Here is an 8,804-nt window from a genome sequence, read left to right on the forward strand (position 1 = left end):
AAGTTCAGGTCAGATCAAAAAAATAAATTCAGATCAGATTAGATAATGAGAAATAAGTGAACTAAATGGGGTCTTATTCTCTACTTTCCAATCATTTATTTTTGTTAGTTATGAAATGCGTAAATGTCCTTCTTATTTAGAAGGCAAATTTGTTAAAAAGGACCTTTTATAATCCAAATTTTGCGAGAAAGGACCTTATATATTTTTTTTTGTGAAATAACACCTTAATGTAAATTTTTTTGCGAGAAAGGACCTTATATAATTTTTTTTTTGTGAAATCACACATTAATGTAATTTTTTTTGCGAAAGACAACCAAGAGTAAATTTCCGGCATTGACTGAGTTTTTTCCGGCCATTGACTTGCACGTGAGAAGCACGTGTGGCATTATTTTGCTAATCACACCCAATTTTCCTCCAAAATTCTAAGCTTTAAAACCTAAAGTTGAAAAGAAAAACCGAAATAAAATCAAGTTTGAAAATTCAAGAGTCAGGAAAATCATTGTCTTTAGCCAACGTAAGCCACATGTGCTGCTCACGTGCAAGTTAATGGCCGGAAAAGCTCAGTCAATGCCGGAAACATTCCTTAGGTCCTTTCTCGCAAAAAAAATTACTTTAAGGTGTGTTTTCACAAAAAAATTATATAAGGTCCTTTCTCGCAAAATTTGAGTTATAAAAGGTCCTTTTTGACAAATTTGCCTTATTAGAAATGGAGGGAGTTTTGTCCCCGGTTATTTTTTGCTATCTTCTCTCCTCTTCCATGGCGAGAAGTTTGACCCCTGTTTTTCCCGTCTTTCCTTTAAGTTATTTCCTTCCCATCATTTCCTTCCCATTCTCTGCTAATCCTACCGTTGTTTCCTTTATATCCTTCTATGCCTTTCCATTTATGCCTTTCACACTTCACCATAGTCACATTTTTTTTCGCTCTTTTGCCCGATCTTGAAGCTTCTTCGGCGTCGCCCATAGTAAGGTATTCCAATAATACCTTAGAAGATTCCATAGCAAAAGAATTGAGGGAATCGATTTCCAATCGATTGGCTTTGGGATCCGCTACGGTATTATTGTAAGTCTTATTACGATTGATTCATTTTCCATTACTTAGCAATCATTGATTAGCATTCTTTCGGTAAGTCGACTATCAGATCTGGATTTCTTATGCTTTGATTCTTAGATCTGGATGTGCTTTTGTTGATCTGTTTATTAATTTCACTTAGTTCAACATTTCGAATTTGGTTGGTTCAACAATTTAGGTTTCTGGGTGTTTGAATGTGTTCCTGGTTCAGTTGCTTGAATGTGTTCTTGGTTCAGTCTTTGTGACCTTGTTAAACAATTTGGATTTCTGGGTTACTTTGTTCCCTGATTTATTGTCTTCTCTGATTTCTTTCTTGATTATAGTTGTGAATTCAGTGGGTTTGCTTTTCTTCATTAAATTTCCCGATTCCTTCGTGATCTTCATAAGCGTTAAAATTATGTAGGTGTTTACAAGTTTGGATTATACTTTATTTCATTATTGAAGTTAGTTATGATTTTTTTCCACTTGACAAAACTGAGTAAAATTATTACTTCTTTCATTTTTTGCTTTTCTTTTGAGGGTTTAAGCGCTAATTACTACTTCTAGTGCAAATGTTTGTCATTCATTATTTCAGCATCCGTTTTAAGCCTTGTTAACCTATGTTAGCACATGTTTCCAGTTTTATGTTGGTCTTTAGGTTTTTTCCCATTTTTTGTTACCTGTATGTACTTTTAGTTTTAAAATGTTAATAAAAAAAGTGTGGTTCACATTGGAGGGGAGTGCAGGAAGTATGGGGGCTATGGAGTAGCCCTCATTTGCTGAAAAATCCAGTCGTCTGTACAGTGCCTACATTACTGGCTATACAGTGTCTATAGTACTATATATACTGTTTTTTTTACCTCTGTTATTTTAAAGGCTTGGTCCCAATGTCATTTCTTTACCCCCTTTTGTCCTTTATCTACTGCTTATTTTGATGTATGTGTGCTACTATATACTTCCCCCGTCTTTTAATACTCGCAACGTTTGTTAGTTTCACGCATGCCGATGCATAACTTTGATCATTTATATCTTAAATTCTCTTTATGCAAAAATAATAAAAAGTTGATATTTTGAAAATACACATTGAGACGAATCTAACAAGATCCCACATGATTACGTTTTATCTTATATAAAAAACACTACGAATAGTCAAAGTAGATTATATGAATAGTGACAAAAGTCTAAACGTTGCGAGTATTAAAAGACGGAGGAAGTATATATATATATATATATATATATATATATATATATATATATATATATATATATATATATATATATATATATATATATATATATATATATATATATATAGGTGTTCTTCTTCTCTAACATCACTGGGTATTTGCCTTCTTTCTTCTTCCTAGAATTCAGGCAAGAAAGGTATTGGCTTTTTTCTTGGGTTTTGACTATCTCAATTTGGTTTATAGTTTATATGAATACTTGGCTTGCAGTTTATGAATGTGACCTCCCTATCATTAAAACATACCTGATAACCCGGTTTCCCTGGACATTCTGTACTCTCTGAAATAACATGGTTCGGTCCTAAAATCGAATGAACTACATGACAAATCTTCTGATGTTCGGTTTCCTTATTTTAGTTACCTTCTAAATGTTGGAATTATGTGATGCCTGGTTTGTTGGATGTGATGATCTGCATTTTTAATTTTAGCTTTATGCACTTTTAGTTTGCAATTTCATATCGTTCATAGTTGGATCCATTTTTATATTTTCTTTGAGTTGGGTACACTTTTGGTTGTTCATCAATCGTTAGTTCATATCGTTTAAACAATGTGACTACTGCAGATTAAAAGTTGTTTGGAGTTTGAGACTTACTTAATTTGGTGCCTCTTTAGTCATAACAAATAGAAGCATGCTGATCAAATTCATAATTATGAGCTATTTGCTTAAAGTTGAGTTTCTCCTCATTTTGGTAATTGTACTTTTTTCACAGTGGAAGTTTGTGAATATTATTTCTTTTATTCCTAATTATTTATTTGGTTTATGGATTATTGAGTTTAGTTTGTGAATCGAAGGTCTTTGTGATCAAGTTTTGATATAGTTCATATCCTTTTCTATAAATTATGTTTTCTTGTATTGCGTAGAAAATCCCACTAAAAAAACTTAGAAGCATATTCAGATTTAATAGAAAATTTTAGAAAGCATGGACTTAAGTACGAGATTTCAAAGCAACATTTTCCTGAATCACACCTCTTTAAGAATTATACTATCAAAATTCTCAACAAAAGCGCCTTGAAAATGCTTACTGATGTTAGAAAATGGATACAGAACTCTGTCTGAAAAGAGGGTTGGTGATGAGATGCTCATTCTCCTACTGATGTTAGATGGGTTTTTTTCATTGACTGATTGTATGTCTTCAAGTTAGCATTTGCCCTAACACTAGTGTGTCCATTTTTTTTTCCGAAAAAGGCATCAACAAGGCCTGTATAATGTCAAGAACATGGCTAGTAATGTTGTGAGGTTGCTGGGTGACCTAAAATCATCTCCAAATCTGTTTAGTCGAGGTTGTCTGGTCCGTCTTTTCTTCATTGTTTAGAGTTTGTGAGTATGAACTACCTACAGGTAAAACAAACCTACTAATCTGGTTACCATGGACCAAATGTGATTTCTTAACTGACATAGTTTGGTCATTAAATCGAATGAACTTGTGAAAGGTCTCCCATTGTTTGTTGTGATGAGCTTGTAGTATTTCTGCTTTTTCTAGTGGGAGTCCTCCGTGCCTTGTACAAGTGTCAGCGTTGCTCATTTATATGCCAATATTTGCTTGTGTAGTGGTCTCCAATACATAAGGTTAATTGTCTGGAAAATCGCTAGCTGAAGTGACCTCAGCTTATATGGTTTTTGGATATCAGGGATATGTTCCAATGGCTTGGGATGTCAGGGAGACTTGCTATTTTTTTGGGGCTTTAATGATTCCATGTTTCCAATGCACATATATATTAAACATATGTTATCTTTTGGTTGTGGTGTCAGATTTGGTAGATACACATGGTTTTGGGGGAAGTGGTAATTGGTTTTTGGGCTTTCTTCTGTGTTTTATGTTATGGGATACAGATAAAAAGAGATGCGGGTTATGTCTTGTTCTTGTTGATATAAGACTATGAGAGTGGTGGTATGTAGATCTATTGCTTCCGAAAGAGGGAAGAGCTGCAATCTGTGTCACATGTTTACACAACTTGTACTCCTAGATTATGAACATAAATAAAAAGCGAACGTAGTACGTCCCAAGGGCTTTAGCAAGGTCTGTAGGGGCAGGGGTGGTCTGTTGTTGGTTTGCTAGCTGGCCTAATCATCTCGATATTCCTTTAGTAGAGGTGGCCTGTTCTGCCATTTTTTGTCTCCTGCCTCTTGTTTCTTGTGTGGGTGGTTATCATTGTATAGTTCTTTTGGGTTAGGGTTTGGCATATGTTCATGTTGTTATTAGCCCTCTAAAAATGTTCAGTTGTTCATCTATATGCATGAAGTTGTGTAGCATGTTACATGTTCATGTGTTCATGACGTGTTGCCTAATGTAGTACGTTTCTATTTTCCAGCACCCTCGGTTTTTGGCGCAGAGGTTGATTTGTCTGATATACTATCCGTAATTACAAGGTAATGCTTCGATCACCTCCCAGCTTTTTAACATATCCTTTTACAGGGGTTACCTCCTTTGACTTGCGCATCATGCTTGTTTGTTATTGCTTACCCAATTATGCATAGAATTACTAATAGCCAATGGTTGTGATGGTCAAAACCAAAAGCAAATGTCATTGCTTCCCCCATGCGGTTTGCGCATATTACTCGTGTTTAGGGTTAGTTTAGAGTGGGCTGTTATTTCTTAGGGTTACAGTGTCACAAATTCATTACCTGTTATACACATCTTGTATATTTTAAATGCCATATTATAAATAGGGAGGTTAGGATGTCAGAGGTTAATGCTATACTAAAAAGGTTACAATATCAAACTGTAATGATATATTATCAATAGAAAGGTTTGTGATTTGTTAACTGCACGCGTTTTAATAAGGTTGCAGCTCAGATTGATCTTTGTTAATATATTGCAAGCAATTTTAAGAGCCGTGCTTCAAACTTGATACGAGCTGGGTGAAAGCTAGGCATATAACTTTTAGTTCGAATTTTTTATTTCATGGTGTGAAATTGACTATGTTGAGGGGAAATTGTATTGAGGTTAGTTGTATATACGCTTTGTAATGTATGCAGACTTAAGAGTTCTTTGCTAACGCTTCCCTCCCCATCTACTGTTGTGGGCTTAGCTTAGCATCCCATTGTTTAGTGTCATATTCTCTGGTTCCTATAATCCTTGTTCCCTTCTGTTCATGTGTTTCTATCTCCGTCACTTGACTTGATCTAAAATTAGCTTACTCGCCGTAGCAGGTCATGGCTGCAGCACCTACACAAGTTATGATCCCCTTCCACCCTCTTCTTGAGCAGATTACTACATGCCTGAATTTCCCTGCTCCTGTTTACCAGCTTATAGATGAGTCTAAGAATAACGTGTGCGTGGTTGTCAAGACAAACTGTGGGCCGATTGCGTATGTTTATGTTGGTGGGGAGGCTGAGAAGGTAGAGGAGTCATGTGAACAGGCATCCCAAAAGGTCGTTCGTGACCTTATGAAGAAGTATAAAGTCTTTGTTGAGGATGTTACATCCCGTAGAAGCTAGTTGTTTGCTAGGTGTGCTGGGTTATATCGCCTAAAGAGATCTGAATTGGAGCATGTGGAAAAAGTGGCACCTAAGACCCCCCCTGTATGAGGAATTATGTGAGGATGTTGACAGTGTTTTCAAGTCTGTAACTGTTGATTTTATGTCGGTCTTGCGAGCTGTGTTTAGGAAGGTTGCGATTTGCAGCACTCCCATTGAAACCCTTGAGCATAGCCCTGCCAAATACACTTCCTGGTTCACCTTGAAAACTCAGCAAAAAAGTTTTGGTTTTGAGTGCATTGTTGGTTACTGCTGCCCTATCCTTTTTGCAGCTAAACAGAGCTTGGCAAAGAAGGCCCTTGATTATCTGGCGGTGCCTTGCAACTTTGAAATTATTGATGCAAATTATAACCCCGTCAGTTTGAAATTTGATGCTCTGCTGTGTGCCCTTGAAAGGGAGAGTTGTTTGACAATGAAGGAACATGTTCTTGGGATCAAAGAAGATATGGAACCTTCTTTGTTGCTTGTAGAGCAGGGCTGTCTCACTCCTCGTGGTGCGCTCTACCAAATACCTACTATTGCTTCTCCCCCTCAAGAAACGTAAGTCTCAGACACCTATGGCCCCTTCTGTTAACTAGTAGAAAAACATTCATTTGAGGCGTCACTTTTATATTGATTAGCGGCGTTTTAGGCGTAGCAGCAAATGAATGGTATTGATTTGCGGCGTTAAAAAACGCCGCAAATTAAACATTCATTTGCGGCGTAATTCCTGAAAAACGCCTCAAATTAATTGAAGTATATGGCGGCGTTTTGCTCCTAAACGCCTCAAACTTTGATAAAATTGCGTGAGTGTAACATTGTATTTGGGAACCAGCAATGTTGAAATATACGGAAGTGTAACATTGGGGATTACACTAGAAAAGTAAAGCTGTAAAAATCAAAAGCTTTTCCATTGTTTGATTGGTACACTTCTTTACACTTTTTCCATAAAAATTGAATGCAAAACCGTGAAAAACTATTTGACCATATTTGGGTAGAAGATGTGCACATATTTTTCTGCAAAGTTTCCCTCCAAGAGAAAAACAAATTAAAATCCAGACATCTAGAGGTTTTTTCTCTGTAATTTAGTTTACCCCATTACCTTCAAGTTGCCAAACATACTACTCGTATAAAACTCCCCCTCTAATTACCAGGACAACAAAAAGCTCTGGAAATCATGCTGACATATTCCGGCTTTAATTTATATTTCACAGCATATTTAAGAAACAAATGCACAAATTAAGTCTAGATGTATGATAATTAGGTTGGGTTGATCCAAGTTGAGGATAAAATGGTAATATACTGGTAGGTCAAAATCACACAACAATTCAGATAATATTTTTCTATAGTAAGAGACAATTTTCTAATAATCCCAAAAACAGAACACCACTGTACATTTCTCAGATGAAAATATATTGTTCTTTAGTTATCATCGTAAAATCTAATACCTCGAGGCAGGAGATCAAGGCAAAGTGCAAACACAAAATAGGTAGTGTAATCCTCTAAGGGAGACAGGTTAACATCTCTATAAAAGCAACCATCTATAAAAATAAATTATCTGCCATGTTAGAAAGTTCAGCAGGATCATGAAAACAAATGCCAGAAAGCCAATAAGACTGCAAGAAAAGGTGTAAGGTAATAAAATGAGACCTATGGAAAGTAAAGCAGATCAACCACTAGATTGTATAATCTCTTATCTTGTTGGAGCCAAAATAGGAAAATTATAATCAGAATATCATAGATTCACCAACAATTTAGGATACATTATAAAACTTTCATACCATAGGTGTATTCTGTGTCCAGTGGACTTGGTTAACCAAAATCACATAAAACTATAAAAGTCACCCTAAATCCAATAAAAGTCAACTTCACAAACGGCCAAACGGGTTAAAAGACATGAATGAAATTTAGGGTTCTAAGCTTTGTTGTAAAACTACATCCGTTGTATATAGGACCTTGAAGAAACATTGCCAAGAATCACAGGATTTTCCTAATCAAATCAAATTATCAAACAACCGAAACCTCACCTCGCATATCACCAAAGGCATACTTCTATGCAACTTGATAAGAAGGCATTCAATATGCTTGATTAATTGCTAAAGTATGTTAAGCATTTTAAAGTAGAATATACAGTAAAAAGAATTGAGTTCTGTGAACTTACAACTGAAAATTGAGTTCCAGATTCATCCATAGTCACAATCTCACCATTCCAAGTGCCTAGCTTCTCCAATACAGTGGAAAAATTCTGCTCACCAACAGTAAGTCGAAGTCTCATTGGAGATCTTTTGATGGCAAATTTCTTTACAAGCCGGTGAATAACATCTAGTGCCTGTAATTCACGATGCATAGAATTAACTTATGAACTAAACTACACAAAAGAACCATAATTTATCTCAACTTTATACTGTAATCTACAAAGTGCAACAATCAAAGATACAACTAATCAAATGTCCCAAAATAAGACAAATCAGAAGAATTATGCATAGCAATACAGTAGATAAAACAGTGCTAAACCTGCTTTTTGGAACTGTTATGAGGATCAACAGCAAAATGGATATCATGCATCAAACGTTCGATCATAGTTATCGAGTAAGCGCGTTTCGTGTCAGGATTAATGGTGTTTTTCATGACAATGGTGGCAATATCACGAAACTGAAGTGACAATTGAGCCTCCCTTTCTTTCCCTGCAACTTGAAGATCTCCTTTCTCCAGAATCTAACCAAAACAATCAAATATATAAAAGCGTGTTCTAAATCATCATTAACTAAAACCTCCCCCAGTATTACACAAGTTCAATCGAACATTCAATTTCAAGAAGATGAACTACCTCTAAACAAATTGTTGTTGCGTCATCTGTCAGAAATGCAGTCTTCAAATCCTTAGATTTGGCTAGAAGTCCTTTTGAAACATTCGAAAACACCGTATGCGACCGTAACACTTCATCAATATCTTTCTCTCTGTTTTAATATTTCACCCAAACAAAAACTTCCTCATCATTCACCAAATATTTACGAAAAAATCAAAGAAAGTTCAAGGAAAATATCAACAAATTTGA

At 35.6% G+C, this 8,804-nt stretch overlaps 1 long non-coding RNA gene across 1 annotated transcript; it reads left to right on the forward strand.

Moving 5' to 3' along the window:
• The first annotated feature begins 706 nt into the window (after positions 1–706).
• On the forward strand, positions 707–6,743 carry LOC110786334 (uncharacterized). Its single transcript, XR_002532860.2, has 3 exons — positions 707–1,060; positions 4,603–4,660; positions 5,444–6,743. It is a non-coding gene; the product is annotated as an uncharacterized lncRNA (long non-coding RNA).
• The last annotated feature ends 2,061 nt before the right edge of the window (positions 6,744–8,804 follow it).

The sequence above is a fragment of the Spinacia oleracea genome, chromosome 3 (assembly GCF_020520425.1).
Source record: "Spinacia oleracea cultivar Varoflay chromosome 3, BTI_SOV_V1, whole genome shotgun sequence".
Lineage (NCBI taxonomy): Eukaryota > Viridiplantae > Streptophyta > Magnoliopsida > Caryophyllales > Amaranthaceae > Spinacia > Spinacia oleracea.